The sequence below is a fragment of the Pan paniscus genome, chromosome 18 (genome assembly GCF_029289425.2).
Source record: "Pan paniscus chromosome 18, NHGRI_mPanPan1-v2.0_pri, whole genome shotgun sequence".
NCBI lineage: Eukaryota > Metazoa > Chordata > Mammalia > Primates > Hominidae > Pan > Pan paniscus.
Window position 1 is genome coordinate 83,725,639 of NC_073267.2, and position 26,541 is coordinate 83,752,179.

Consider the following 26,541-nt stretch of genomic DNA (forward strand, 5'->3'; position numbering starts at 1 on the left):
CCCCGCTCGCACCGCTGATGGGGTCTCTCTCCCCTCAGGCCAGGGCGCAGCGGCCCCACGGCAGCTCGGGCTTTCAGAGCCCGGGCGTGAAGCCAAGCTGGCCTCAGGTCGCGGCTCTTTGAGAGCGCGAGTGGGAACAGTGCCCTCCGGCCGGGCTCGTCAGCAGCTGGCCACAGCAGCATCTGAGAGGCGTCCTCGGCTAGTGTGCACCTCCCTAGGAACCCACGTATCCCACCCGGCTCGGGGCCGTCTGCTCCAGCCGCTGGAGCCCGGCCTTCTGAGAATGAAGACTTCCCATCCCCCTCCGTCTCCCCTCCTGCGCGGCGGACCCCCCGAGCCCTAGCGAAACTACAAAGCCCACAATCCCTGGGATGCGCGCGCTGTCTTCTGGGAGATGTAGTCCTGGATGCGGGGCGCCCCTAGCGAACCAGCGCCCGCTGGACTCCATATCCCAGCATGCCGGCGCGCGTGCGGGGGGCGGAGGGAGGGAGAGACGGGGAGGATGTGAATGGGGTGGGGGCAGTCGCCCCTGTCCCCCACCCTTCCCTTCAAGCCGGGCAGGGGTGGGGGGAGGGGCCGGGCTGAGGCGGCGGCGGCGGCGGCGCTCGGGGAGGGTTGGGCCAGGCAAGGGCGGGACTAGCCCACGGCGGGCGGACGAGAGAGCTGCGAGCTAACGGGTCCGGACGACGGCGGCGGCGGCGGCGACGGCTTTCTGCGCGGGCGGCGGCGGCGGCCGGAGCGGCGAGCATGGCCCGCGCCGCGCCGGGCGCTGACTGAGGTGCGCGGGTGGGATGAGGGCGGGCGGGATGCAGAGCGCCCCGGGCCCCCGGCTGCTCAGACCTCCCCTGCGCGGGCAGCTGGCGCGGCCCAGCGGCCCAGACCGGCCCGTTCCAGCCCGGCAACTTCCCCCGGGTCGGGGCGCCGGGCTCCCTCGTGTGGGCGGGGGTCCGCGCGCGTTGGCCTCATTCCGGATCCCCGCCTTCTGCTTTGCACGTCCAGCCGCTCCCAGCCTCCCAGGGCTCCCGCTCCGCTCCTTTGCCGGCAGCCCCCAACCCCAACCCCAGCCCCAGCCCCAGCCCCAGCCCTCGGAAGAGCTCTCTGCCCTGGTCCCGACTTCCAGTCCACTCCCTAGTTCGTACCGCTAACCCTGGGTCTCCCGGCCTCTGCTCCACCTGGGAGACCCCGGCCCCACTCTTGGCCAGAGCCTGTCTGCCCCATCAGCACCTCTTTCCTCTCTCCCCTGTGATCTTTCCCCTACCTGGCACTGCTCCCTAACCATCCTCAGTGGCCCTGTTCTCACGGCTCGACCTTCCTACTTTGGGGAAACTGAGGCACGGCTGAAGCCAGAAGCTTGGCCAAAGCGCCAGTCCCGTGGAGGCTGGTCTGAACCTCGTCTCTCCTCTCTCCTGTTCCTTCTCTGCCTTGGAATGGAAGTCATTTCTTCCCCCCAGTCATTCCCCTGTGACTGGACCAAACTTCCCACCCCCTGCTACAGCTCTGGGCTGAGCTCACTTGAGTCTCCCCTTAGCTTCCTGCCGCTCCTGTTGGCCTTCCCTCCTTCGCATAGCCCACTCCGGGTTCCCTCTGCCTGTAGAGGAGTCAGCACCAATTGCTTGCTTGCTCAAGTTAGCCTTTCGATTTATCTTTTGCCAACTGCATCCATCTCCCGTCTCCCATCTTGCCTCTTGCTTTACAGCTGCGTAAAGGAGCGGAGGATTGAGTCAAAGGTGGTGTTGGAGAAAGGGGCTAGAGAGGTGCTGGGGGCAGGCAGGGACCTGGGCCCTGTTTTCAGTCAAAGCCTCCAGGGGGGTACAGGGCACTCTGGGACCTCTGGCCAGTAACACACTCCCGCCTCGTCTTTGGGACGGATGTTTGGAAGCTGGTTGGCCACCCCTTCCTTGCCTGGTGGGCTCTGAAGCCCCTCTCAGGTGGAAGGTATCGCTGGTTTTTAGAGAGATGGTGGCATAAGAGGAGTCTGGGAGACCATACCCCTAAGCTTCATCTTGCTTCTGCTGCTAACTTTGGAGGGGTTGCCCTTTCAGGGAGGGATGCCTGCTGGCTGCCCCGATCTCTCTGTGGAGGAAGGCACAGAGTATGTGGGCGGTGATCTCAAGTTTAGTCGTGGGACTCAGGATTTAGAGGGAACGAGGGCTCAGAGAGGTGGCACAGATTTGCCTGTATAATTCAGGTTTTTTGTCCTCTTCAGATTTTTTTTTTGCGGGGGGGCAGAGGGGGATGGTCATCCATTCTACCCCAATCCCCAGTTTCCCAGTGGGATGTGTGGAGGAAAGGAGGGACAGGAGGCTCTAGGAGTTATGTGGGTTCCTGAGGGAGCAATCTTGATCTGAACCAGATGGTTCACTGCTTCAGCAACCCCCTTCCCAGCCCTCCCCCTTGGCTGTGAATTGGATGCTTTTAACCTTGTAACTTGAGAATGGAGGAAGGGAGGCCAGGGGGCCAACTGTCTGTGCGGGTGTTTATGTCTGCCTCTGCACCCTTGCTTGCAAGCCTGGCAGGGGCCTGTGGGAGTGACCCTGCCTGGGAGCGCATTGTTGTGATGTGCTGTGGCACGCTGATGGCTCCTGGGAACTTTTGGAGTGCAAATCCCAGATAAAGCCAAGCTTCTGAGAGCCACTGGCTATGGCCTCAGGGGAGCATTTCTACTCCGGCCAAGCCTCAGGGTAAGGACCACTCTTCTCGAGAAGGCACCTGGGATTAAGGAGTCTGCAATACCAGGATTGGGGATTTGGGGAGGCTTGGTTTTTCCATGTCTTTTCATGGCAAAAGAAGACCTGAGGGGTAGGGCCTGGGGAGAGGGGTGGGAAATGGATTATTTTGCGTTGTCGTATACCACATCCTGCGTTATTTTGGCAGTATTTGTATACTTCATTTAGGCTCTCATTAGACTGTGGATGCTCTTCAAATGTGTCCTCATTTTCTGAAATACCACCACCTGGCTTGGTCCTTAGCACATAGTGGGTGTTCAGTAAATGAATTACAGCGGAAGGTCTCATGGTTACAGGTTTAGGGAAGGATTCTTCACATTTGACTGAGAGTCATAGTCCCCTGGAGAGCTGGTTAAGGCACAGATTGTGTGTGTGTGAGGGGACTCCAGAGTTTTATGGTTTAATCTGGGTGGAGCCTATATTTTGCATCTCTCTCCAGCTCCCTAGGGCTAACACTTTGAGAACCACTGGTTTGGGGTCATCACAATTGCTTGAGAGATTAATCCAAGCAGATGCGAAGTCTTTTTTTTTTTTTTTGAGACGAAATCTCACTCTGTTGCCCAGGCTGGAGTGCAGTGGCATGATCTCAGCTCACTGCAGCCTCTGCCTCCAGGGTTCAAGCAATTCTCTTGTCTCGGCCTTGTTGGCCACCCCTTCCTGGGGTGACAGGAACCTAGGATTACAGGCATACGCCATGACACCCCGCTACTTTTTGTATTTTTAGTAGAGACGGGGTTTCCCCATGTTTGCCAGACTGGTTTCGAACTCCTGACCTCAGGTGATCCGCCCGCCTTGGCCTCCCAAAGTGCTGGGATTACAGGCATGAGTCACCGCTCCTGGCCAGATGTCTTTTTTTTTTTTTTTTTTTTTGAGATAGATTCTTGCTCTGTCACCCAGGCTGGAGTGCAGTGGTGTGATCTCAGCTCACTGCAACCTCCGCCTCCCAGGTTCAAGCTATTCTCCTGCCTCAGCCTCCCAAGTAGCTGGGATTACAGGTATCTGCCACCATGCCCGGCTGATTTTTGTATTTGTAGTAGAGATGGGGTTTCTTCATGTTGGCCAGGCTGGTCTCGAACTCCTGACCTCAGGTGCTCTGCCCGCCTCAGCCTCTCACTGTTGGGATTAGAGGCGTGAGCGACTGCGCCCGGCTAGATGTAGTCTTTTTTATTTTATTTTATTTTATTTTATTTTATTTTGAGACGGGGTTTCCCTCTTGTTGCCCAGGCTGGAGTGCAATGGCGAGATCTCGGCTCACTGCAACCTCTGGCTCCCAGGTTCAAGCGATTCTCCTGTCTCAGCCTCTGGAATAGCTGGGATTACAGGCATGCACCACCATGCCCGGCTAATTTTTGTATTTTTTTAAAATTTATTTTATTTTTTATTTTATTTTTTGAGATAGAGTTTCACTCTTGTTGCCCAGGCTGGAATGCAATGGCACGATGTCGGCTCACCGCAACCTCCACCTCCCGGGTTCAAGTAATTCTCCTGACTCAGCCTCCCAGGTAGCTGGGATTACAGGCATGCGCCACCATGCCCATCTAATTTTTTTGTATTTTTAGTAGAGATGGAGTTTCTCCATGTTGGTCAGGCTGGTCTCAAACTCCTGACCTCAGGTGATCCGCCCGCCGGAGCCTCCGAAAGTGCTGGGATTACAGGCGTGAACCACTGCGCCCAGCCAGCTAGATGTAAAGTCTTAAGAGGGACTCTCTTCCACCTTACTTCCCCACCAGGCTGTTCTGGCAGCTGTACTGGTTTGGCTTTTCTTTCATTCTGATGTTGCCCAGGATTGGTAATGACTGGGGGGACACTGCCCCACGGTTACTTGAAGCAAGGCCCCACAACCAAGCAGGAAATTTAGGAGCCATGGCTTTGGAAAAGGGTGGCTGTGTGAAGATAGCGAAGCAAATTGCTGAACCGGGCCCTCGTCTGGCCTGTGCCTGTTTCCCCAACCAAGTGGGTTGGGGTGCCTGCCAAGTAAAGTCCTGCCATGGCTGCACACTGGACAGGATACCTGGGAGTCTTTGAAATTTAGAAATGCAGGAGGCATCACTTACATTGTGCTTCGCAAAGCATTTTCCAACTGTTGTTTTACAGGTCAGTGGAACATTTATAAGGCAGATACAGACCCAGGTAGGGTTACTGAGGAACCCAGAGATACACTGTGGGTCACACAGTGGCCCTGGGACTCCTGATTCCAGTGCCAACGGAGTGGCTGCTAAACCAGTTGCTGCTAATAGCCTGAATTATGGCTGCTCTTCATTGAGTGCTTGCTGCCAGCCAGGCACGGTGCTAGATGCTCTCAGGTGTTACTGAATCCTCACAGCAGCACTGCAAGGTGGGTGTTGTTGCCGCTGCTTTGTAGATGAAGAACTGAGACTTACAGAACTTACCAGACGTGCCCAAACAGACAGCAGGAGGATCTGGGGTTGAAACTCATGTATTTCTGATGCACAGCCCCTGCTCTTAGTTCCTGCTCCTTGATGTGCTCAACAAATCTTAATTGTCCTTTGGGGTTGTCTGCCCCCAAAAGTCTGAATTTTTTTTTTTTTTTTGAGATGGAGTCTCGTTCTGTTGCCAGGCTGGAGTACAGTGGTGTGATCTCGGCTCACTGCAACCTCTGACTCCTGGGTTCAAGCGACTCTCATGCCTCAGCCTCCCGAGTAGCTGGGATTACAGGCACGCACCACCACAGCCAGCTAATTTTTGTATTGTTACTAGAGACGGGGTTTTGCCATGTTGGCCAGGCTGGTCTCGAACTCCTGACCTCGTGATCCGCCTGCCTCGGCCTCCCAAACTGCTGGGACTATAGGTGTGAGACACTGTGCCTGGCCAAGTCTGAGTCTTTTTGAGCTGAGAACTGTGCTGAGTGTTGTGGAGGAGACAGTAATGTCCAAGTTGCTGTTCCTGGGAGGGGGATAAGACGAGTCCACCAATAGATCTACAGTGGAAATGTGGCCAGTTAAAGGAGGTCGAAGTCATCCCCATAGGGAGCTCAGAAAAGGCATTTGGGATGGGCCTCTAAGGGTAGGTTTCCAAGCAGTGCCTGTGGGCTGGAGGGGGTGTGCAGGCCAACAGGTACAAAGAAAGGCTATCACAAGGCACATTTAGGGAGTTGTCCCTTTTTTCTAGAGCATAGGGGATTTATTTAGAAAGTAGTAAGGAATCCTATTTGGTTGCAAGCAGCAACTTGGCTGTCTTTGGCAGGAAAGCACTTCCTTGGAAAGCTGTGGGAACTATAAAATCAGAGTGATGACTCAGGACCCAGGTCCCGTCCAGGGTCTTGGAGTGGGTGCAGCAGGAACCAAAGGCCAGTCTCTTCAGGGAACCGCTGTTGCCAGGATGCATCTGCTCCAGCTGTGCTCAGTCATTTTGTCATCACTGCTTGGGATTCAGATCTGAGGGAGGAAGTGTCTGGTTGGCCCAGCCTGGGCCGTGTTCCCTTGTTCCCTTCCTTGGCCAGGGAAGGGCTGGTGGCATGTTGGGCAGTTCCCTCGCAACCCTGCATCCAAAAGCAAAACTCTCCAGGAGAGAAAATACACACTGCAAAAAATCCGTCCAGACAGGTGCTGGATAAGGACTTGAACTGACAGGTGGTGAAGCAGGGGGCTTTAGTCTGACTAGTTTCTGAGCAGACCGAGGGCAAACTGGCAGCAGGGTACGGCTGGGTCATAAGGGGACAGGGAGAGGAGGGAGGGAGGAGATGGAGAACTAGATAGAGTCCAGGTGAGGTATGCAGGCCGGCACTTGGCAGTAGAAGTGGAAAAGAGGGGACGGAGTCTAGAGAGCTTGCAAAAGTAGCTGTCTTCGGAGCAGACACTTGATGGGCTGGGGCTTGGAGTTTCAGTGCCTGGTGATGAGAGCTAGTTCCTTTACTGAAATGGGGCAGTCAGGAGGAGGAAGAGTTTAGGAGAAGGTGATGTGGCCTCGCTTTGGAGGAGCTGTGTGCTTATGCTGACCGCACACCCGGAATCCTGGTGAGCTGCCTGAGGTTGGGAGCCTCGCCCTGAGGCGGTGGGGCCGCCGAGCCCCAGAGGCTCTCTATGTGGTGGACACAGCTGGGGCTCTCTGCCAGCTGGGTGCTTTTGCATCTCTTCTGTTTCCACATGCAGCCCGGGATGGGCTTCTCCTCCTTCCCCTTCTGTGCTTTCAGTTCCTGTGTCCCAGCTTCCGTCCCACACACCTGAGTCCTTACCAACTAAAGGGCCTGGCCCTGCTTTCTGAGACCGAGTTTTCCTTCCTCTCTGCTCAGAGTGCTTGTTAATGATAAGTCCTCATTCAGCTATTAGGGTAGACATCTCCAAGTGACATGTCGCAGGAAGGGGGGTCTGAACTTTGCCTGCTATCTGGGGGAAATCAGGCTTTTTCCTCCAGTTATGCCATGCTCATCAGGGACCCCTGCCTATGTCCCTAACCAGCCATTTTAGAGTACTTCTTGTTGCTATTTATAAATCATTGTTGTAGTTACAACATATTGTCAAGCTTCCATGTTGCCGTTGTGGACCTTGTAGGGTTCCAGGGCACAGGCTGGGCTTTGGGCAATCCTAGCTTTCTAGCTGAGCCCTGGTGGTTTCCTGCTGCAGAAATGGGTGGGAGGGAGGGAACAGAGTTGTCTTGGGTGGAGGCAGGAGGAGCTATGCTGAAGGGTGCCTTATCCCTGCAGATTCTTAGAGCAGGTCATCTTCCTGGAGTGAAGAGGACTTTCCCTCAATTCAAATATGTGTGCTGTTTTACCATCTATTAATGCAGCGGATACTACCATGTACAATAAGGTGAACAAGGGCCAAAGTAAATCTAGAGGAAAAAATGTAATTTTTAAAAATTTTACCAATCATGCTAAATGGGGCCTCGCTGTGTCACCGAGGCTGGAATACAGTGGTGCTGTCATAGTTCACTGCAACCTTGAACTCTTGGGCTCAAGTGGTCCTTCCACCTCAGCTTCCTGAGTAGCTGCAACTACAGGTGTACACTATTTTGTGCCCAGCTAAGTTAAAAAAAAATATATATATATATATACATATATATATATATATATATATATTTTTTAAGACGGAGTCTCGCTCTGTTGCCCAGGCTGGAGTGCAGTGGCGCCATCTCGGCTCACTGCAAACTCTGCCTCCTGGGTTCATGCCATTCTCCTGCCTCAGCCTCCTGAGTAGCTGGGACTACAGGCACCCGCCACCACGCCCGGCTAATTTTCTTGTATTTTTAGTAGAGACGGGGTTTCACCGTATTAGCCAGGATGGTCTCGATCTCCTCACCTCGTGATCTGCCCGCCTCGGCCTCCCAAAGTGCTGGGATTACAGACGTGAGCCACTGCACCCGGCCAATTTTTTTTTTTTTTTTAAAAGAGATGGGAGTTTTGCTGTGTTTCCCAGGCTGGTCTTGAACTCCTGGCTTCAAGTGATCCTCCCACCTGGCTAAATTTTATTTGCATGTTGGTGATAATTAACACAACACACATAGTTCTGGTATCAGATGTTGAAAACAACCCAGCTTCTTCTTTCTGATGCTATTGGTTTCTAGGTGAAGGGGCCCGTCCTCCTGGGAGGTGGCATTGCGGGGCCCAGGGGCAGAGAGGGGACCCTGAGGTGTTGCGGCATGACCCAAGGACCTGCTCTGCCTTTTCTCTCTTGACTGAGCAGTCCTAGCCCTGCTGGCAGGCAGCAGCCCCCCAGCCTCAGCAGGTCAGCAGCCTTTGGAGGGAGAAAATTGGCAACAAATGTTAATAGCTAATTGGTCTACAGGGAACTACTTTGGTGTGGAAAAATCAACAAGATATTTGTGTGGCTAAAGGGAACTTAGAGGGACTAGGGCTGACAGTGAAGAGGGGAAGATGAGGAGAGGCACACGTCAGGAGATTGCCCCGCCCTGCCACCCCCACCTCTCCACCCCCTGCTGCCTGCCTCCCCCACGCCCCCTCCTTCCTGTCTTCTTCGCAGGCTTCCTTTTTGTTTGCAAGGGACATTAGTAGAATATGGAATCTCCCCTGCCCAGGTTTCCCCAACCTTTGTTCCTACCCAAGTTCAGTTAAACACAAAGCACCAGCGATTTGATGCAGGCAGTGAATTGGAACCTGAGTTTCAGGGGGAAGTGAAAGTTTCTGTGGGCCTGTGTGGAGTCCCTAGGCTACACAAGAAAAGATGGCAGCAACCAAAGGGAATGAGGCTGTGTGGGAAAGTAAAGGGAGAGGAGAGAACCCCGGCCTCCTTGGTTCCCACCTCTCTTGGGTGCTCTAGGGAGCAGTGTGAGTCCTGGGTTCGGGTTGCCAGACCACAAGGGAGTTTCTGGGGCCTGGCCCTCTCTCTGCTCCTTCCTGTCCCAGAGGGCTTAGTATTTCCCTGGATCCAGGCCTGTTTAGTGTTTGGCTGGTTTCTGGGGCCTCCAGCATGGCTCAGGGGAGACCCCAGGTCCATGGGTAGGAGGAGATGGTGAGGAGAGGAATGGGGATCCCATTCAGGTTCCCCTCGTGAAGGGGGCCAACACTGGTACTTCCTTAGACGGGAAGAGGCTGTGGCATGGGAAGCAGGTCAATAGTTTGTGTCAAGGAGGTGCAGCCCAAGATCACAGTGGTGGCTGTTTGATGAAGGATTTTCCTCAGTGCCTGAAAAGCAATTTACTCTTGTCCTTAAAGCAGCAGTGGGTAGACTTCTAGAATGAGTGTGAGTTTTAATCTCAAGTGGCAGTGCCCAGCTGTCTGCATTCCTCAGCCCCTTCAGACCTGGCTCAGGTATTTTAGAGGGCATTGTCTTCCACCCATGCTGCCAGTCCTGGCAGTTCCTGCCCAGCCTGGATCCCTGGGCATACCCTGCCACTAATGCTGTGCAGACAAAGTGAGGCCTGCTGGCCCTCTTTTGGCAGCCCAGAGGCCCAGGTGGAGGCGTGGGCTGGCCGAGGGCCCAGGAGCATCAGGGCAGGTCTGTTTGGCTGTCCTCAAGGGAAAGCAGCTTGTTATTCTCAGGGGGCATGAGGGTGCAGCTGATTTTCACAGTCTAGGGCTTGGTCTGGTTGAATGCATATAGGATTCTTGCTGCCTTAGCTACCCACAGGGTTTTGGTGCTGTGTGACCCGGGGCAAGTCATTACCCCTCTCTAAGCCTGGGAGGCCAAGGCGGGCAGATCACCTGAGGTCAGGAGTTCAAGACCAGCCTGGCCAATATGGCAAAACCCTATCTCTACTAACAATACAAAAAATTAGCCAGGTGTGGTGGAGGGCGCCTGTAATCCCAGCTACTGGGGAGGCTGAGGCAGGAGAATCACTTGAACCCGGGAGGTGGAGGTTACAGTGAGCCGTGATCACCCCATTTCACTCCAGCCTGGGCAATAAGAGCGAAACTCTGTCTCAAAAAAAAAAAAAAAAAAAAAAAAGAATTTAAAGCCCTGCTCAGGGATTCACTCTTTTTTTTTTTTTTTTTTGAGACAGAGTCTTGCTCTGTTGCCCAGGCTGGAGTGCAGTGGTGCGATCTCGGCTCACTGCAAGCTCCGCCTCCCGGGTTCACGCCATTCTCCTGCCTCAGCCTCCTGAGTAGCTGGGACTACAGGTGCCCGCCACCACGCCCAGCTAATTTTTTGTATTTTTAGTAGAGACGGGGTTTCACCGTGTTAACCAGGATGGTCTCAATCTCCTGACCTTGTGATCTGCCCACCTCCGCCTCCCAAAGTGCTGGGATTACAGGCTTGAGCCACCTCACCTGGCCTCAGGGATTCATTCTTCAGCCATCTGGTCAACCTGATTGACAGAAGCCCGCCACAGCCTGAGTGGGGAGGTAGTACTGGGGGCCCAGGAGGCCATCATGAGGGCCAGATGTCTGTGGGAATTGGCTTGAACTTTCTCCTAACCTGTTTGGATGCGTTAAGCAGCAGCCAGCCTGCTCTGGCATCTCCCTGGAGAACTCAGGCTCCTGCAGCTGAGGGGGCTGTGCTCAGTTCTCCTGCATCCAGTAGTTCCTCACCCCCACTTCCAACTCCTGCTCTGTCCTGGATTCAGGCAGAAAACTCCATCTGGTCTCTTTCCTCCCTTCTTACTCTGGCCACCATTTAGGCCCTGGGGTGACTGTTAATAGGATTCCCATTTTTTTATTTGCCAAGTTCTCCCCCACCCGTTTACATCCTGTGCTCTGCTCTAGCCAGGTTTTTCCCCAAAGCCAGGGTGGGAGGTGGAATCAGACTGATCCTGGGAGGCGCTGGGTCAGCCACGCAGCCACGTGGCAGATCTGTGAGGAGTTGAGAACCCGCTTGGAAGGGGCTGGGTAGGATCTCACTGTAGAGAAGAGGAGGAAGGTAGTGAGGAAAAGGCCACACATACCAAGATACAAAGGCCTGAACTGAGAAGGCAGGGGACGTGTGGGGACCTTGAGAAGTCCAGTTTGAGCAGAGCATAAGGTTTCCTGGATTGTGTCCAAGAGGGAGGGATAGGATAGAGGGGTCTGGGGAGAGATGGGCCCCAAGCCCCACCCTAGCAGGGAGGAAGGGGCAGGCTTTCTGGCAGCCTCTGGCTGTCCTGGGCTGGTCACAAAGAATTGTGCTTACAGGAAGCGGGGGAGGGGTTGTTAATGGCAGTTTGTTCACAGGCTGCAAGGCTGCCAAAGGTCAGTCTGATAAGAGGGAAGAGATAGACTCCTTGAGTTTTGTAATCCCAGATAGCTGCCTTCTCTTAGCTGGCCCCACAGATACTGACAGTTGAGTTGGTGCTGCTGCCACTCTGTCACCTCCTCCTGAAATACACAGCCCCTGGCTTCGGCCCAGCTGGGTTTCCCCTGCCTGGCCACCAGCTCCCTTTCCCATCTGCGGTCAGCTGTGCACTGGGGGAGGGGACAAACCTGGCAAGACTGAGCTGATTCTGAGCCTGACTCAGGAGTTTGAAGCCTCCCCAGGAGTGGTGCCAGGGCTGTGGACAGAGCAGTGACTTCTAGACCTTTCCGTTCCATTTTGGTGTCAGGGTTATCCTGCAGCCCAGCCAGCCAGACCTGGGGCCTTTGGGGAGTTCCGCCTTTACCCCAGAGCATTGGGAGGTCTGGCTGTTGCGATGAGAGGAATTAGAGATGGGGATCTGATGAGATTTGCTTATGTGAAGACCACTTTGGCTACTCTATGAAGAAGGAGTTGAAGGGGGTCTGTTTAGTAGATCTGGGGCTTAAGTGGTTAGGACTGCTGGAGGTGAAGAATGACATTTCCTTGGATGGAGTGATGGTTGTAGACAGAGAGAGAAATAGATCTGAGAGACATTTCAGTGGTAAAAATTAGTTGAGATTTGTAATAGATTGGCTGTGAGAGGTTGAGGAAGGAGGGCTCACATATGACTCTTACATTTCAGGCTTAGATGGATGGGGGTTCCTTTCCCAGAAATTGGGAATACAGAAAGAATACTGGGTTTGGCCAGGTGCAGTGGCTCACGCCTGTAATCCCAGCACTTTGGGAGGCTGAGGCGGGTGGATCACGAGGTCAGGAGATCAAGACCATCCTGGCTAACACGGTGAAACCCCATCTCTACTAAAAATACAAAAATTAGCCAGGCGTGGTGGCGGGGGCCTGGAGTCCCAGCTACTTGGGAGGCTGAGGCAGGAGAATGGCTTGAATCTGGGAGGCGGAGCTTGCAGTGAGCCGAGATCGCACCACTGCACTCCAGCCTGGGCGACAGAGTGAGATTCAGTCTCAAAAAAAAAAAAAAAAAAAAAAAGAAGACTGGGTTTGAGGGGCTTGAGGGGCTTGGATTATGCATGGGTTTGGTTTGGGGCAAGTTGAGTTTGAGATACTTTTTGGATACCTCTACTGAGGTATACTGTCTAAAGGATAGCATCCAGAAATTAGTGGGATAGATGGGTCTGGTGTTCAGGGGCGTGACTGTCACCATTTGAAAAGCCAGAGATGCTCAGGTATGGTGGCTTGTGTCTGTAATCTCAGCACTTTGGGATGCTGAGGTAAGAGGATTGCCTAAGCCCAGGAGTTCAAGACCAGCCTGGGAAACATAGGGAGACCATGTCGGTAAAAAATATTTTAAAAAGTAGCTGGGAATGGTGGTATATACCTGTGGTCCTGGCTACTCAGGAGGCTGAGGTGGGAGGATTGCTGGAGCCTGGGAGGTCAAGACTGCAGTGAACCATTTTTGCGCCACTGCACTCCAGCCTGGGCGACAGAGCGAGACCCTTTGTCAAAAAAGAAAGAAAGAAAATCCAGAGATAATTCTTAAAGGTTGAAATACACTTTTGGGCCGGGCGCGGTGGCTCACGCCTATAATCCCAACACTTTGGGAGGCCGAGGTGGGTGGATCACCTGAGGTTGGGAGTTCAAGACCAGCCTGACCAACATGGAGAAACCCCGTCTCTACTAAAAATACAAAATTAGCCGGGATGGTGGTGCATGCCTGTAATCCCAGCTACTCAGGAGGCTGAGGCAGGAGAATCGCTTGAACCCGGGAGGCAGAGGTTGTGGTGAGCCGAGATTGCGCCATTGCACTGCAGTCTAGGCAACAAGAGTGAAACTCTGTCTCAAAAAAGAAAAAGAAAAACACTTCTGAGGGCCGGGTGTGGTGGCTCACACCTGTAATCCCAGCACTTTGGGAGGCCGAGGCAGGCGGATTGCCTGAGGTCAGGAGTTCAAGACCAGCCTGGCCAACCTGGTGAAACCCCGTGTCTACGAAAAATATAAAGAATTAGCTGGGTGTGGTGGCATTCACCTGTGGTCCCAGCTACTCAGGAGGCTGAGGCAGGAGAATCGCTTGAACCTGGGAGGCGGAGGTTGCAGTGAGCCGAGATCGCGCCACTGCACTCCAGCCTGGGCGACAGAGTGAGATTCAGTTTCAAAAAAAAAAAGGCTTTGGCCCCCATAATGCATTGCAAGATGAGCAATGGAACGTAGGATCCTAACTTCCTGTTACATTCTATATTCACGGTCATGTTCTTTTTTCCTGAGGACTTCAGCTGGTTCAAGGTATGGCTAGACAGCAAAAGGCATGGCACCCTCCCCTGCTGAGGCTTCCCTGTGGTTGGGGGACTCTGATGGTGGGCAGTGTTTACTCCAGGCCACCCCAGAAGGCCATGCAGTCAGGGCCTCCCTCACCATCCGCATGTCTGGGCAGTTCCCTGGCTGGAGAAGGACTTCAGTCCTGGCCAGAATTGAGCCACTGCCAGGAATCCCTGAACGTCAGTACCCGGACCACTTCTGCCCTTGTGGGCCTCTGAGCTGGGTCGATTTATCAAGGGTAGGGATTTTAGAGGCAGGTTCAGGGCAGCCCTTCTGCATCAGATGTCAAGTAAGTAGTTTTTTTTTTGAGACAGAGTTTCGCTCTTGTTACCCACCCAGGCTGGAGTGAATGGAGTGGTCTCGGTTCACTGCAGCTTCCACCTCTCGGGTTCAAGCGATTCTCCTGTGTCAGCTTCCCGAGTAGCTGGATTACCATTTTACATTCTAACGTTCAATTTTTAACAAGGTAAATTAACAAATGGCAGTAGAACTATGGCAAAGCATGGTCTCCATGGGTCAAAATGGTACCTGGCACTACCTCAGTATATCACTGTTTTTTTTTTTTGTCCTGAGACGGAGTCTCACTCTGTCACCCAGGCTGGAGTGCAGTGGCACGATCTCTGCTCACTGCAACCTCTGCCTCCTGGGTTCAAACAATTCTCCTGCCTCAGTCTCCTGAGTAGCTGGAACTACAGGCGCACATCACCACGCCCAGCTAATTTTTGTATCTTTATCAGAGACAGGCTTTCACCATGGTGACCAGGCTGATCTTGAACTCCTGACCTCAGGTGATCTGTCCACCTCGGCCTCCTAAAGTGCTGGAATTACAGATGTGAGCAGCTGCGCCTGGCCTATCACTTTTTTTTTATGTTGCCCAGGCTGTACTTGAACTCTTGGGTTCAAGCAATCCTTCCACCTCAGCTTCCCAAGCAGTGGGGACTACAGGCGTGCATCACCATGCCCAGCTCAATACAAGACATTAACAACAGGTCTTTGGGGAACCATCTCTCCCCAGCTGCCATCTCTGTGCCCTGTAACCCAGGCTTGGCCAATAAGGGCACCAAATGCACCCAGCCACAGTGCCTGGTCCAGGTTTGGACACAGACTCCATATCAGAGTGAACCCAGGACTCCAGCAGGCATCTTGAAAAGAGATGCTGAGACGAAGGAGGCCTGTGCCACGAGCAGGCACCTTCCATCATGTGGGAACCAAGAGTGGCATCATTTTCCCTGCATGTGGCCAGTCATACCCACAGGCACCTGAGTTAAAGGTTTCCCTTACATCAAAGAGCACTTCAAATTGGATTTTTAGCCACTGTAATTAAAGAAGTTCAAATGATACAGTCTTACACCATGTGCAACCATTTTCCATTTCATTGGCAAGAACTTTATTTTATTATTTATTTATTTATTTATTTAATTTTTTTGAGACAGAGTTTTGCTCTTATTGTCCAGGCTGGAGTGCCATGGCACAATCTCGGCTCACCACGACCTCCACCTCCCGGGTTCAAGCAATTCTCCTGTCTCAGCCTCCCGAGTAGCTGGGATTACAGGCATGCACCACCACGCCCAGCTAATTTTGTATTTTTAGTAGAGACGGGGTTTCTCCATGTTGGTCAGGCTGGTCTCGAACTCCCAACCTCAGGTGATCCGCCTGCCTTGGCCTCCCAAAGTGCTGGGATTATAGGCATTAGCCATTGCGCCCAGCCAAGAACTTTATAAAGCTACTTACTTGGCAGGGCGCAGTGGCTCACACCTGTAATCCCAGCACTTTGGGAGGCCGAGGCAGGTGGATCACCTGAGGTTTGGAGTTCGAGACCAGTCTGACCAACATGGAGAAACCCCGTCTCTACTAAAAGTACAGAAAAAAAAAAAAAAATTAGCTGGGCGTCATGGCGCATGCCTGTGATCCCAGCTACTCAGGAGGCTGAGGCAGGAGAATGGCTTTTTTTGTTTTGTTTTGTTGTGTTTTTTTGAGACGGAGTCTCACTCTGTCACCCAGGCTGGAGTGCAGTGGCGCGATCTTGGCTCACTGCAAGCTCTGCCTCCCGAGTTCATGCCATTTTCCCGCCTCAGCCTCCTGAGTAGCTGGGACTACAGGCGCTTGCCACCACGCCCGGCTAATTTTTTGTATTTTTAGTAGAGACAGGGTTTCACTGTGGTCTCTATCTCCTGACCTCGTGATCTGCCCGCCTCAGCCTCCTAAAGTGCTGGGATTACAAGCGTGAGCCACCGCACCCGGCCAGGAGAATCGCTTTAACCCAGGAGGTGGAGGTTGTGGTGAGCCGAGATCACACCATTGCACTCCAGCCTGGGCAAAAAGAGCGAAACTCCATCTCAAAAAAAAAAAAAAAAAAAAATCATTGAGTCATTCCATTTACAGATCAGGAAGTGGAAGTTGAGAAATTTGCCCAAGATCCCCAAGCCAGGAGGTAGAAGAACTGAGGCAAGAACCCAGGTTGTCTGAATTGCAGGCAGGGGGCTTTTTCCAGTATGGAGTACTGACTTTTTTGTTTGTTTGTTTTGAGATGGAGTCTTTCTCTGTCACCCAGGTTGGAGTGCAGTAACTTGGTCTTGGCTCATTGCAGCCTCCGCCTCCCAGGTTCAAGCGATTCCCCTGCCTCAGCCTCCCCAGTAGCAGGGATGACTGGCGTGTGCCACCACGCCCAGCTAATTTTTTGTATTTTTAGTAGAGACGGGATTTCACCATGTTGGCCAGGCTGGATTCAAACTCCTGACCTCAGGTGATCTGCCGGACGCAGCCTCCCAAAGTGCTGGGATTACAGGCGTGAGCCACCGCGCCCAGCCTAAAGTGTTGATTTTTATGGCAAATGGTCCCTTCCTCTTAATGGCCCGGGGGAGAGATCTGTGTGATAGCTGGTGTTAGGAAAGGTCTGAGATGGAGACATTCAGTGACGTCAGCTTCCTGAATGCCCACCCTCCTGTGCGGTTTCTTGCTGGCACTGGGATGAGGACATGGCTCTGGTGTGGCTGTGTTTTCTCAATTCTGTTGAGGGATTTGGGGTGAGTCGTGCTCCCCCTCTGTCTCCTCCTTTGGAAGAGAATGCCCAGGACAGTGGTGCCAGTTTCAGGTACAGAAAAACAAAAATAGCGCTCTTTTGGACTCAGTTCTCTGTCACTTCCAGTTTGTGAGGGGACAGGTATTTGACTCAGCTTGGCAAAGCCAGGAATGGGGTGTTGTAGTAAGAGCTCAGCAGCGTGTTTTGGGCTTTGAGCCTCTGACTTAAGAGGAGACCTCAGTTCAGTCTTACACAGGCTTCTTACCTCAGGTGAGTCACTTTGCTGGGGTCTCTGGGCCAGAGGTCAAGGCTGCCCCTATGAGGGCTTTGGACTCTGAGGGTGTGGCGTTATGTGTGTATTAGCAAAATGCTAGTGTGCCTGGGAGCTTTGGGGCAATGCTCACCAGCTCCTGAGTTCTCGGGAGTGAAGTTTGGGACTGGATGCCTCTTGCATTCTGAGCCTCTCACTCCTGTGTCTTTCCTCTTGCCCTTCAGATGTTTGCTGACAGCCATTTCTCTCCCGAACTGTCTGCCAGCCCAGACTGACCTGTCTGCCTCTCCTGCTCAGCGCCCAGAGCACCCTGTCTGTTTATGCCTGGGGCCGGTTCTAACTGGTCCCCCAGTCCCATGTCACACACACCTGTTCCCTTTGGCTTAGCCGCAGTGTCACCTCTCGTCCCTGTTTCCTTCCTCTCTATGAGGCTGAAAGTCAATGTTACTTGGAGATATAGCACTCCACAGCCTACAGTCATTGCTCATTTAATCTTTGCAGGGAGTGCGTGAGGTCAGTAGGTAGGCATTATCGTGCTCATTTTACAAATGGAGGACCTGCAGCCCAGAGAGGTGTGATTTGCCCAAAGACACAGCTGCTCTGCTATTGAGCACAGCCAGTCCTGGAATCAAGGTCCTCCAGCATTGGTCCATCATTCCCTGTGAAATGTTAGTGCAGGCTGGGCTTGGTGGCTCAGGCCCGTAATTCCAGCACTTTCGGGGGCTGAGACGGGAGGATTGGGGTCAGGAGTTCAAGACCAGCCTGGGCAGCATAGCAAGATCCTAGCTTTACAAAAACAAACAATAACAACAAACAAAATGGTAATTCATAGGCATGAGTTAACCACATATGGGGTGGGGATGCCCTAGCCTCACAATGGGGAGGCAAAGGGCTTGAAAGCGAAGTCAGGTGCGGTGTTGTGTGTACCTGTGGTCCCAGCTGCTCAGGAGGCTGAGGCTGAGGCAGGAGGCCAAGACTGCAGTGAGCCATGATCCCAGCACTGCACTCCAGCCTGGGCTGGAGTAAGACCTTGTCTCAAAGAGGGGTGGGGCTTGAAAGCGGGCCCTGGGCCCCACCTCCTCACATCCCCAGTCCCTGATAGCACCATCATGTGGGCGATGCCTGTGTAACCCCAAGCTGTATCATAAAGCTGGACAACAAAGACAGCTCCCTGGGGGCCACTGTAATGGACCAAGGTCTGTGCGTCCTTCCTTTCCACATCCCCCTAAAGTTGACAACAGTAGTACATGGCACGATGGATGTTGTCTTGGCAGGGAGCTTATAACTCAGCTTAGGCCAGATCCAGGAGGGTAGGTCAGTCCTTGAGGATGGGCAGCAGGGACCGAGGAGGGCCCTTGGCATCCCCCAACCTTCGTTTTTCTCACCCCAGGGATAAGGCTCAGAGGCGGTGCCAGGGAAAGGCCCACTTTGGGCCTACTCACAGCAGCGATATTGCCACTTTCCAGAGGTGGTGAACTGATTTCCCTAGCAACCAGGGGCCCTGCCTGAGTAGGTCACAGCATGTCATCGGCTCCTCAGGAAAGAGGAAGACTGCTCAGCTGGAGCTCGGGACCATGAAGGCAGGTGTGTGCTGGGCTCTCAGGCACTGTCCTCCCCAGCCCACCTCCCAGGGCTGAACCTTAGTGACAGGGAAAAGCAGGGTGCAGGACAGCGATGCTTCCCAAAGCCACCTGCAGGGTTGGTGCTGGAAGTTACCAGATGGCACCAGGCTGGCCGTGGGCTCACAATGACTTCTCTTCCTAGCTGGAACTTCCAGGGTCCCTGTTGGAAAGGAAGTGTTCAGAGGACACAGCAGCTGAGCAAGGGGCCCACCTCTGGTTCCCTCCATCTTTTACTCTGCGTTTCTATACCTTCACTCTGGAGGGCTGGGTGGGAGGACATGGCTTCCTTTTAGTCTTCTGGTAGAAGCATGGATGCAAACACCTTCCTTGAGTTTCCATGAGCATAGCTGCCACAGGCTGACCTTTCCAAAAGACATTACTAAATATAAAAGGAGAACAAAAGAAAGCTAAAGATAGGGTGTGCAAAGAATAAAAACAGCCTGGCTCACAAAGAACAAGTTACTGGTTTGTTTCCAAAGCTTTCGGACCCTGCCCTGTTATTCCCCTTTCAGGAGATAACCACCTCCAAGGCCAGCAGACGTCTGCAGGCCCTTTTGCCAGGCTCTCTGGCCTCCTAGTGCTGGCTTGTCCACTGTCTAGGTTGTCTTGTAGGACCCATGCCACCAGGAATCCTCTCCAGACTACTTGACCACCCTGCAGTCAGATCTCTGTTCTGCCCTCTTCTCTACCCAGGGCTCTTGGCTGTGGTGGTGGAGGGAGGGATGCCTGTTTCCCTAGGTCTCCCAGGTGATTGGCACCTATGTGACTGGACCTTTTAGGAGTGCAGCCTTGTTCCATGTAGGCCTTGTAATATGACCTACCTCTTGCCATGCTGCTCAGGCCAGTTTAGCCCACGAACTGCCATACAAAAGGCTTTCTCCAACATTTGATCTTGGCAGAAACTATAGAAGTCTCCCCACCCGGTTCCATCCTCCCACTGGGCCACAAGAATAGAAACTGATAAGAAGTTGGCCTAGTTGATGGAAGTTTTTTAGGTAGGCTGGGGGAAAGTTTGTTCTAGGTTTGTGGGGGGTGGAAAAAGGTCCCACCACATGTTAATGAAGGAAATAGATAAGATCCCAGCCAAAAAGTTCAGTTTCTACCCTGTGGTGTCAGCTCTGCATCCTGCTTAGCATCTGGGCGGGGGCCCAGGAGCCAGATGTGGCTCCAGACTCCAGGCTGCTGCTTGCTGGCATGCGCAGTATGCCCATTTCATTCCAGGTGTTCACTTGCAGTCCCAAGAAATCAAAAGAACCACTGCCTCACAGGGAAATGTGGGGGCCGGATAGATTAAGAAGGGAGTCAAGGCCAGGAGTGGTGGCTCATGCCTGTAATCCTAGCACTTTGGGAGGTTGAGGTGGGCGGATCACCAGAGTTCAAGAGTTCGAGACCAGCCTGGCCAGCATGGCGAAACCCTGTGTCTACTAAAAATACAAAAATTAGCCGGGCATAGTGGCGGGCGACTATAATTGTAGCTACTCAGTAGGCTGAGGCAGGAGAATCACTTGAACCCAGGGGACAGAGGTTGCAGTGAACCGAGATCATGCCATTTCACTCTAGCTTGGGTGAAAGAGCAAAACTTCATCTCAAAAAAAAAAAAAAAAAAAGGGAAGGGGGGGTCAAATGGTCAGTTGTGGTGTCCCTACCCCACTGATAACATAGGAGCCCTTTGGAGGGATTTGCCTGGTACAAAGTAGGCCTCCATACCTGCAGCCTGGACTGTTGCTGTCATCATATTGCCTGGCCCCAGTGGTTCTGGCAGACACCCCACCTTGGTAGCTTGGCTGGGCAGGAGGACTGAAAGATTACAGGCAGAGGTCATACCAGCCCGGTGGAGGAGGCGAGGTCCATGACTGGGGCTGATGATGAGAAAGAACCATGTTTTCACCTGTACCTTTGAGTGTGATGCCAGCACTAGCGAGGCAAGCGAGCTGCTCTGGCCGCCAGGCTGGGACAGGGAAGCCTCTGAGACCCGAGGCTGCTGCACCCAGGGCCTCATGTCCCAGAAGCTCTCACAGCATTCTCAGGGGCTTAGCTTGTCTTGTGTGTTGGAGCTTTGGGCTGAGCCTGTTTCAGTATGCCAGCCGGGTCACTGTGCCGCTGCCCTCTGGTTTGCAGAGGGCCTTTGTGCCTATGCAGTGACAGACTGTCTTGCAGCTTTCCTTTCCACTGAAGCAGTCACTTCCCCTGCTGCCTGGGCCCCTGTCTTGCGGATTTGCAGTGCTCGTGGTTGGATTGTGACCTCTTTCCTGGTATTCTCTCCCCTATTCTCACATCCCTCACAGGATCTGGGGATAGATGGTGGATTTTTAAGTCCAGTCCTTCAACTCTGGGCCGCAAAGACTGTGGCCTGAAGTTCCGGAGCATATCTCCTCTTTCCTTTGGTATGCATGGGTGGGACTTGCAGGCACCCTAGCTTAGCCCCTTGCCATCAGCCCCTGCTGGGGTCTAGCAGGCCTGAGCCTTTTCCAGGGTGGCCAGCCTGCTGGAGCTTACAGTGGGGGAGGGTAGGACCCAGACCAGAGTCCCTCGCCATGGTCCAGCCTTGATGTTGACATCCAAGAGTTGGGAGAGGGGGAGGGAATGCCCTGCCCTCCCTGCCACTTTGTGCGACTCGCCCGGGTTGGGCTCTTTAGGAGAGCATTTGTGTCCCTACCCTGGAGTCTCCTCTTCCTGCTGTGTGCCCTTGCTCGGGGTTGTTCCAGGAAGCCTCTGGTGTGGGGGGCTCTGTTGCCACCAGCTGATTTCCTGCCCCAGGTGCGTGGGTGGGGGAGGAGAGGGTTGAAGATTACCTGGAGAAATCGCTCGCTTTGCTTCCGTTTCACCCCTCTTCTAGGGAGGACAGCAGAGTGCACAGAGGTTCTCTTCTAATCCTCTCACCCCCAACCTGGTCCTCCACAACCAGGCTAGAGCGTGTCTATGTATCTGGGGAAGCCAGGGCTTGGGGAGGAGTGGACTGACCCGTGTTCTGTGAAGGTCAAGGAGGGCCCACTTCAATGAGGATGAGTTTGGCAGGGAGCGTGGTCCTGCTCGCCAAGCGGGGCTGTAAGTGGAGGACTGCACCTGCCTTTTCCTCCTTGAAGCCCCAGCTCTGGCCTCAGCAGTAGTGCCCCGCTGGTGGTTAGTATTCCTGTCACCAGCTCCGCCTCCTTACAGAGGGAAAAGCCTCCAGTTGGGACCCTGGGATGCCAGTCTCTGAGGTCAGCTGCCCCTGATACCTTTGGAAGGGGCAGCCCTCCTGGAGGAAGGATAGCTGTCAAAGCCAAGGAGCCCTGACTTTGTGGTAGGCTGAGGGCTTGCAGGAAGTCCTCAAAACAGAGGAGCCCCATTGCTGTGCTCATTGACAGAGCAGGAAGCTGGCCTGATTGTTTCCAGAGAGGACCCACCAGGCCGTAGGAAAAAGGGCTTGGCGAAGGGGTCAGTGAGGGCTCTTCCCAGTCTGGCTGCCACTGCCTGGTGTCGGTCAATAACTGTGCAGAACACACGCATCTTGTGTTTTTCTCTTGTGATTCAAAGCATACTCCAGACATGCAGACGAGTACAGAAGGAAAAAGAGGACCCTGACAGCTCCTCAGTGGCTCCTTATTATACATCTGCGGTGTGACCAAGATCAGAATCATAAGCAGTGATGAGCAGCCAAGCTACCTGGCATTCTGAATCCTATCTTTAAAAGAAATCAGAGCGGACTGTCAGCACTTTAGTCCCTTCACCCCGGGAGGTAGTGTGGTCCAGTTTAATGGCCCCCTGGAGGCAGTCAGAGGGCAGCGTTGGGAGATGAACTTCTAACATTCCCCCCGCCCCCCCCAGCCACGCCATGCCACCCCATACACTCCAGACCCTCTCTGGCTTCCCCTGGTCCACCGTTTATTCATCCCACTTCCCACTTCCTCCAGAAGTCTCCCCTGGAGACTTGGGTTCATCCCCCTCTCTCCTACCTTCAGGGTCTGCGACTCATCTTCTGCCTCTATTAATGTCTGAGGCTTTAGGCCCTGCAGAGAAACTCCTTATTATAATAGCTTTGTATTCTAGAATCTTGCTCCTGGCTTGTGGCTGTCTGGCCTCAAGCCTCAGGGAGCTGTTTAGAGCCAGCTCGGGTCAGGCCTCTGCTCTGCAGGGTGTGCTAAAGTGGGGGCTGGGGAAGGGGTTACGGCCGTGTCCCATAGGATGGACGCGCACCATCCTCTGCTGGGTCTAGGGGCAAGGATCAACCAAGGTAGGGCTGGCCCTGAAACCGCAACCTTCCTGGAGGCCGGTGCCTGCTGGGAGTGGGGCCCCAGGGAGGAGAGTTCCTGTGGGAAGTGGGGGCTGGGAAGGTGGGGTGGGGCTGGGGCGCTGTGGAGCCAGAGTCAGTGCTGTGTGGGAGGGGTTTGTGCCTTCCTTGTGATGCCATGGGGCTCCTGCAGAGCTGTGACCCTCAATCTGCCCAACCCATGACCATAGCCATGGAGGTGGAGCTTTATGTGTGCCTTTATATAATCCTCATGGAATCCCTTCGAGATGGGTGCTATTCCCATTGCACAGATCTGGACCATGAGAGAAGTTACATGGTCAGTAGCTGACGAGTGGCAAACCCACAATGTGAATCCAAGTTTTTCTACGCACTTTGTTCATCTGGAGATGCTTTGAGCCGAGGTGAACAGGTGAGTGATCTGGAAAGCCCCAGCTGGGAGGACTGCAGCTCGCGGTGCTTAGGGGAGTGAGCTGCAGGAGTTCCAGGTCAGCAGCCGTGCCGGGTGTCTGTTGCTGGGCCCTTAAGAGTAGCACACTCCCACTGTCCCTGCCGTCGTCCAGGCACCTGCTTCAGCTTTACATGCACACCCCTTTCCCACAGGCTCGGATTTGCTCAATTTGGTTTGTACTTGAGGCCTCATGTTTCTGGGTGGTCCAAGAGAAGTTAGAGAAAGCTCTCACTTCTAGAATGTCAGAGATGGAAAAGTGGGGGCAGAATATAATTATCACTTTCATATGCATACTTATATAATTCATAATAATGGTTTCAAAGCATTTTTTATAACCATCATTTCTTTTGATTTTTATAGCCCTGGGCTTATGTAGAGAGATGATACTCAGTTGGGCAAACATTTATTGATGCCTCCTATATGCAGGACAGTGCTAGGCGCTACAGTGGTACAGAGATGAGGAATTAAATAGCATTGTCTCTGTACCCTGAGAGTTCTTAGGGTTCTTTTAAGTGAGAGACACATACATGTCTTTTTAGTTTCAGTGTAGAATCTTAATAAATGTGGGCCAGTTCTGGCTTGGGATCCAAATTAGTTTGTAAACCTTAGAGAATAGGGTCTGGTAAGAGATGAGGCTGGGGAGGCCTGGTTTGGGCATCTCTGAATGCTATTTATGTTAAGATCTTGACCTCGCTGCATGAATAAGGGCACCCCATCTCATGCTTTTGAAATACATTAGCAGCTGAAAGAAATAGGTAAAACTGGAAATCACAGTGGTGGTCAGCAGTAACCAACACTGTGATCATCCGGGAGGAAGAGAGTGGAGGTAGGATTGCTTCCTTTTGATTGTTAAAGAATCTTGGAAGCTGGGCTCGGTGGCTCACTCCTGTAATCACAGCACTTTGGGAGGCCGAGGTGGGTGGATCACTTGAAGTCAGAAATTGAAGACCAGCCTAGGCAACATGGTGAAACCCCATCTCTACTAAAAATACAAAAATTAGCTGGGCGTGGTGGTGCGTGCCTGTAGTCCCAGCTACTCAGGAGGCTGAGGCAGGAGAATCGCTTGAACCCGGGAGGCAGAGGTTGCGGTGAGCCAAGATCCCAAGATTGTGCCACTGCACTCCAGGCTGGGTGACTGAGACTCCGTCTTAGAAAAAAAAAAAAAAAGAATCTTGGAAGCTGGGCACGGTGGCTCAACGCCTGTAATCCTAGCACTTTGGGAGGCCGAGGTGGGTAGATCACTTGAAGTCAGGAATTTGAGACCAGCCTAGCCAACATGGTGAAACCCCATCTCTACTAAAAATAGAAAAGTTAGCCAGGTGTGGTGGCACACTCCTGTAGTCCCAGCTACTCAAGAGGCTGAGGCAGGAGAATCGCTTGAACCCGGGAGATGGAGAGAGAGAAAGAGAAACACCCTGGGGTTGTTTGTCAGTTAACTTTACGAATATCTTCTCGTGACCAGCTTGCTATCGTGACCAGCTTGCAATATATTATCTTGTGAAAATAGGAATTTACAAGAGGGTGTATCCCTCTTAGGTTTATCCGTTTCTTGTGACCTTCCCCGTGCCGCCCGGAGGGCTGTAATCTAGCAAGTTTGGTGACTTGCTGTGGTGCCTAGATAAGGGTTCAGGAATGCAGCTGCAGAGTATTCACGGTAAGGGTCAGCTGCATTGTGGCGGGGGGGGGGTGGTCCTGGGGCAGCTCATCCCTAACAGTCAGGAGTTTGAGACCAGCCTGGCCAACATGGCGAAAGCCCATCTCTGCTAATAATAGAAAAATTGGCTGGGCGTGGTGGCTCATGCCTGTAATCCCAGCACTTTGGGAGGCTGAGGCAGGTGGATCACGAAGTAAGGAGATCGAGACCATCCTGGCTAACACGGTGAAACCCCGTCTCTACTAAAAAATACAAAAAGTTAGCCAGGCTTGGTGGCGGACGCCTGTAGTCCCAGATACTCGGGAGGCTGACGCAGGAGAATGGCGTGAACCTGGGAGGTGGAGCTTGCAGTGAGCCGAGATCGTGCCACTGCACTCCAGCCTGGGTGACAGAGTGAGACTCCGTCTCAAAAAAATAAATAAATAAATAAATAAATAAATAAATAATAATAGAAAAATTATCTGGGCGTGGTGGCAGGCGCCTGTAGTCCCAGCTACTTGGGAGGCTGAGTCAGGAGTATCACTTGAACCCAGGAGGCGGAGGTTGCAGTGAGCTGAGATCACACTACCGCACTACAGCCTGGATGACAGAGTGAGACTCCATCTCAAAAATAAAAAAAGAATCTTGGCCTGGAAATGAAAAGTAACCTGCTTGGCTGCTTGGTAACAGTCTAGACTAGAATTTGGCTCCTGAATCAATTGTTCTGATTTTCAGTGGAACTTCAGGCTGGGCCTGTGCTGGCAGACTGGGGACTTGAAGAGAGTCAGATGGGCCTTCCATCAGGGGTGTTTGTATGGCCAGTGTGCAGTTTTCACTAGTCAGGTGAAAGACTGAAATGGGCAAATGGTGTGGAAGAGACTGAAGGCCCGTGTTACCTGGGTCAGTGAAGGCCTGCCCAGGCCACATCTGAAAGATCCCGTTTGCATGTCTGCACGCCCTGCCCTATCCCTCTGTGGACTGGAATGAAGGTAGCAGTGGGAATGGGAGAGCAGTTTCAACTGGGCCTTTCTTCAGTTGACCCCAGGGTATCTCAGTCTCCTGCCCTCATTGTGTTGGCTAGAGTTCTAAGAATCTTGTTAGAGATGGTTTGATACCTGTTCCCAAGAGATTAGTATTGGCAGGGATGCCCAGTTTCCTGGTACGAATAGTTAAATCCAATTCATCCAGTCAAGATGGCACTGTAAATTTATACTCTAAACACATAGCAGTAATACATAAAAAGATAAAATTCTAAAAATATATTCATGCACGCCTCCACTTTTCTACCCCCCACCACACTCAACATGATAAATACCCCTGTGGATGAGAAATAGACAAGAACACAAGGAAGAAAGCCAGGCTGAAGCTGCAGGCCTGCTGGTCTCTGAGTCTGGAAGCAGAAATTTGGGATAACAGAGCCATAAAGTGTTCCATTTGGAGCATGGAATTGAGCTAGGAAATTGCTTGAATCCACAGCTGGACAGTAGCCTGAGAAAAGTTGCTACTGACCATTTCCTGGGGCTAAAGCTTTTATTTATTTATTTATTTATTTATTATTTTTTTCTTTTTTGAGATGGAGTTTCGCTTTTGTTGCCCAGGCTGGAGTGTAATGGCATGATCTCTGCTCACTGCAGCC

General features: G+C 52.8%; 1 protein-coding gene across 3 annotated transcripts in view; it reads left to right on the top strand.

The window, feature by feature from the left end:
- The first annotated feature begins 616 nt into the window (after positions 1 to 616).
- The window catches only part of ST3GAL2 (ST3 beta-galactoside alpha-2,3-sialyltransferase 2), a 62,946-nt gene continuing 37,021 nt past the window's right edge, over positions 617 to 26,541 (top strand). Inside the window, exons 1-2 of one of the 3 annotated variants that reach the window (XM_063597741.1) lie at positions 620 to 778; positions 23,115 to 23,233. The gene's annotated coding sequence lies outside the window, so the exon portion shown is untranslated. Of the gene's footprint in view, positions 779 to 23,114; positions 23,234 to 26,541 lie in introns of all 3 variants that reach the window. The other 2 variants (XM_034940664.3, XM_034940666.3) reach the window with 2 other exon arrangements.